Below are 5,401 nucleotides of genomic sequence, written 5' to 3' on the forward strand. Positions count from 1 at the left end.
GACGTCACACGCGCAAAAGGCTGGTTCAAGGTGGGAGTGAGGACAGGCAGTGGGTGGGGCCCAGGGAAGGCGGGGCACCAGCTGGCGTACGCTTGCGAGCAGTCAATCTTTCCTCTCACAAGAAGCATTAATTAGTTCATGTTCTTAAAGTCTACTCTGACGTCACGTAAGAATTGAAATGGCTGTCTTCTGCAATTGGCTTCTCACTTTTCCTTTTAGACTGACTTTTCCTTAAATCTGTTCATCGTTACACCCTTACTTGTACTCCCATCCACACCTTTATCCTTGTACAGGATTCACTTTTTCAAAAGGCTGATTTGAGCAATTCTAGACCATGCACTGGACTAACCCCCCTAGAGGTCAGCAAGCTTGAATGATTTAGGGTTCTGCCCTCAAGTTGCTCACAAACTGATAGGGAAAATGATTTTGGTCTAGCCAAATACAACACTTGATTCATTTAACAAGTATGTGCCAAACCAAAGCTAAGTCTTTCTGTCATGGAATTCACTGACAAACAGTTGTGATTTATGCTGGAAAGGGAACACATAGGGAGCTGTTTTACAGTAACCAAGGTGGAGTTGGGTGGTAAAGGAAAGCCTCTGGGGAGGGCGTGTGACTTTGTTTTGAGAAGGGGTCTTGCTGATGCAATCTCCACTCACTGTGACCTCCCTCTGCCCGCCCCCTGCCTCAGCCTCTTAAGTAGCTAGGAACTACAAGTTCCCAGGCCAGGTTAATTTTTGTATTTTTTGTAGAGATGGGGTTTCTCCGTGTTCCCTATGCTGGTCTTGAACTCCTGAGCTCAAGTGAACTCGAATGATCCGCCCTCCTGGACCTCACAAACTGATGGGATTATAGGCATGAGCTACTGCACCTGGCTAAGGGTGTAATCTTTAAGATGAAGCCTTAAAATGCCAGCTAAACAAAGACACTTCTCGACAAAGGAAATGTCTTATGCCTCAACTTTAAAGGCGGGGAGGTGGGGTTGGGGGAGCTACAGCATTGTTAGGATGTAAGAGAGAGGCAAAAGAAGATACCAGAGAGATAGGAAACTTCCAAAATATAGGTGGCCTTGTAGTGCACAATGAAACATTTGAATTTTACTCAAAGTGCATTGGGAAATAAGTAAAGGATATTAAGCTAGAGAATAATCTGCTTTAATTTACAGTTTTGAAAAAATTAATTTCCCTGTAATGTGAAGAATAGATTGTGGAAGGTCTAAGGGAAAAGAACCAAGACAAGCTAGTTGATTGACTAATTGTGGGAGCTTAGACTGGAATGGAGGTAGGGAAGATTCGGTCATGCATCCACTCTTTACATAGTTATTGTGTTTCTACCATGTATCAGAAACTTTGGAAGAGAAGTAGATATATTCAAGATATATTTTTGGGCATCAAGTTGAGCAGAATTGGTGAGGGACTGGAAGTAAAGCATATAGAAAATGGAAGAATCAAATCTTGTATTTAAACAACCAAGTGGCCTGGTACACTGGCTCACACATGTAATCCCAGCACTTTGGGAGGTCGAGGACAGCAGATCACTTGAGGCGAGGACTTCAAGACCACCCTGGCCAACATGGTGAAACTTCATCTCTACTAAAAGCACTAAAACTTAGCCGAGTGTGGTAATCCCAGCTACTGGGGAGGCTGAGGCAGGAGAATTGCTTGAACCCGGGAGGCAGAGGTTGCAGTGAGCTGAGATCAATCACACCACTGCATTCCAGCCTGGGCGACACAGAGAGACTCTGTCTCCAAAAATAAAAAAATTAAATTAAAAAAGTAAACAACCAAGTAGACAAGATAGTGAGAGATAGGACTAGCTGGATTTCCTAGGCCAACTAAGAATTCCTAAGCCTAGCTGGGGAAGGTGACTGTACCCACCTTTAAACACAGGGCTTGTAACTCAGCTCACACCTGACCAATCAGGTAGTAAAGAGGGCTCACTAAAATACAAATTAGGCTAAAGCAGGAGATAAAGAAATAGTCAAATCATATATTGCCTGAGAGCACAGGGGGAGGGACAATGATCGGGGATATAAACCCAGGCATTTGAGCAGGGAGTGGCAACCCCCTTTGGGTCCCCTCCCATTGTATGAGAGCTTTGTTTTCACTCTATTAAATCTTGCAACTGCACACTCTTCTGGTCCATGTTTGTTACAGCTTGAGCTGAGCTTTCGCTCGCTGTCCATCACTGCTGTTTGCTGCCATGGCAGACCTGCCGCTGACTTCCACCCCTCCAGATCCAGCAGGGTGTTCACTGTGCTGCTGATCCAGTGAGGTGCCCACTGCCACTCCTGATTGGGCTAGAGGCTCACCATTGTTCCTGCACGGCTAAGGGCCCAGGATTCGTCCTAACCAAGAGGGAGTCTGATCAGTTGGTTGGGGGGCCTCAGGATTTTATTTTTCTCACCTCTTTTTTCATCACACGTCAGGCCTGTTAACTGTGTCTGAGAGGTAGGTGGTGATGTCAATGCTTACAGTGGGATATGGCCAAACTGCAGGTCTAGGATAACATTTGGCTTATGCTACTGCTCAGAGTCTGGTTTTTAGGTCTCCACTGAAAGAATCAGAAGATGTAATCGGTGAATTCTGGACATATAGGTCTCCCACAAACTGTCATTCACTCTCCCCGAGTCTCCTTGGTGGTAGTGGGTTAGTACTAACCCTATCTCCACCAGACCTGAGGCACAGCTCAAAATGGCACTGCCTCCATGGTCTTCTGTGGCCCAACATCTAAAAGAAACCTCTGCTCCCTTGGCACTACGTTTACTTCCCTTCAACATTACTTATTTATAATTTCATACCTCAAATGGGTACTCAGCATTACCCACAAAATAAATGGTTTCTCTCTTAGGTTGACTTTCCCACTCTGAGGCTTTCTTTTGTTAAGTTTAGTGTAAAGCTGCCTCTTACATACTTTAAGTTTGGCCTAAGTTTCTCCGTAGTGAACTGTAACCTCACTGGATGTGTAAACAAACTGTAACCCACTCTTGTAACAAGGAGCTGAGTCTCAGCCAATCACCGCAGCCATACTTCAACCATTCACAGGTAGCCAACCGTTCGAACTGTGTTCAAGTAAGGTAAACACCCAAAATTTAACCAATCTACCTGTTTCTGTACCTCCTTCCTATTTTCTGTACATCACTTTCCTTTTTCTGTCCATAAATTTTCTCCCACCACACAGCAGTAGTACGGTCTCTCTGAATTTATTCTGGATCAGGGGGTCTGCCTGATTCAAGAATCATTCTTTGCCCAATTAAATTGTTTTAATTTGTCTTAAGTTTTCCTTTTAACGTTTTTAGATAAACTCTATCCCCTCTGTTCTCAGTTAATAATTTTACTTCATGCTTCATTTTTTTTCTTTTTTTCTTTCTTCTTCTTTTTGTTTTAATTATACTTTAAGTTCTAGGGTACATGTGCACAACTTGCAGGTTTGATACATAGGTATACATGTGCCATGTCGGTTTGTTGCACCCACTTCATTTTTTTTAAATCAATAATTGGGCTGGGTGCGGTGGCTCATTCCTGTAATGCCAGCACTTTGGGAGGCTGAGGCAGGTGGATCACCTGAGGTCAAGAGTGCAAGACCAGCCTGGCCAACATGGGAAACCCTGTCTCTACTAAAAATACAAAAAAGTGTCTGGGCAAGGTGACTCACGCCTGTAATCCTAGCACTTTGGGAGGCCGAGGTGGGTGGATCACCTGAAGTCAGGAGTTCGAGACCAGCCTGGCCAACATCATGAAACCCCGTCTCTGCTAAAAATACAAAAAAAAATTAGCCATGCATGGTGGCACACACCTGTAATCCCAACTACTGGGGAGGCTGAAGCAGAAGAATCACTCCTGGGAGGCAGAGGTTGCAATGAGCTGAGATTGGGCCACTGTACTCCAGCCTGGGCAACAAAAGCAAAAGTCCATCTAAAAAAAAAAAAAAAAAAAAAGCAGTAATTGGCTTCAAATCCCCACATTTTCTCCATAAGTAAACTACACAAGTACTTTTATATGTCCATCTTTTCTTTTTCCTACTTGTTAAAATGGAGCAAGCATCTTTCCTTCCCTTGGCCAGTTTCTGTACTTGGGCTCTGAATTCCATTCCTCCTTCATATTCTCAGTTAATAAAGGAACTTCATTGATACAGTCATCCTATCTACATCACCTATTATTTTCCTATTGCATATTTTTATGTATCTCACTTTGATTCCTTCCACCATTGTCCCATTTTTATCCTCTATGGAATGTCTTGGATTTCCTTACTTCACTGGCTCTGCCTTCCTCTTCTCCCACATGTCTAATTGCTGGCTCCTCAGCAGCAGTTCTAGGTCTGCTGCTCTTTTCTGCAGCAGAAAATGAAATGTGGCCAGGCGCTGTGGCTCACGCCTGTAATCCCAGCACTTTGGGAGGCCAAGGCGGGCAGATCATCTGATGTCAGGAGTTTGAGACCAGCCTGGCCAACATAGTGAAACCCCGTCTCTACTAAATACACACACACACAAAAAAAATTAGGTGTGGTGGCACGTGCCTGTAGTCCCAACTACTCAGGCAGGCTGAGGCAGGAAAACTGCTTGAACCCGGGAGGCAGAAGTTGCAGTGAGTCAAGATCCTACCATTGCACTCCAGCCTGGGCAACAGAGGGAGACTCTGTCTCAAAAATAAAAAAAAAAAAAAGAAAGAAAAGAAAATTAAATGTTCTCCCTATTAAAATTAACGTCTTTACCTCAACCAAGCTTGTCCAACCCACAGCCCACAGGCCACATGTGGCCCAGGGCAGCTTTGAATGTGGCCCAATACAAATTTGTAAACTTTCTTAAAACATTATGAGGTATGTATAATTTTTTTGTTTTTTGCTCATCAGCTATCATTAGTGCATTTTATATGTGTCCCAAGACCTTTCCATGTGGCCCAGGAAAGTCAAAAGATTGGACATCCCTGACTCAGACCTTTCCTGAGTTTCAGTCTTGTATATCTACCTGCCTACCTCACATATCCACTTGGATGTGTGAAAATAATTAATAGGGAGGCTATTAGGTTGAGGTGGTTCTAGAGTCTTGGTTCTTGGACTCCTACTTAAGCAAACTAAAACCCAATTCAATGTAAACAGTAAGACAAAATTACTGGGCGCTGTGGCTCACTCCTGTAATCCCAGCACTTTGGTAGGCTGAGGAAGGTGGATCACCTAAGGTCAGGAGTTTAAGACCAGATTGGCCAACATGGTGAAACCCCGTCTCTACTAAAAATACAAAAATTAGCCGGGCGTGGTGGTGGGTGCCTGTAATCCCAGCTACTGGGGGAGCTGAGGCAGGAGATTGCTTAAACCCAGGAGGCGGAAGTTGCAGTGGGCCGATATCACACCGTTGCACTCCAGCCTGGTCAACAAGAGCAAAACTCCGTCAAAAAAAAAAAAAAAA

This window comes from Trachypithecus francoisi, unplaced genomic scaffold (assembly GCF_009764315.1).
Source record: "Trachypithecus francoisi isolate TF-2019V2 unplaced genomic scaffold, Tfra_2.0 Lachesis_group9, whole genome shotgun sequence".
Taxonomy (NCBI): domain Eukaryota; kingdom Metazoa; phylum Chordata; class Mammalia; order Primates; family Cercopithecidae; genus Trachypithecus; species Trachypithecus francoisi.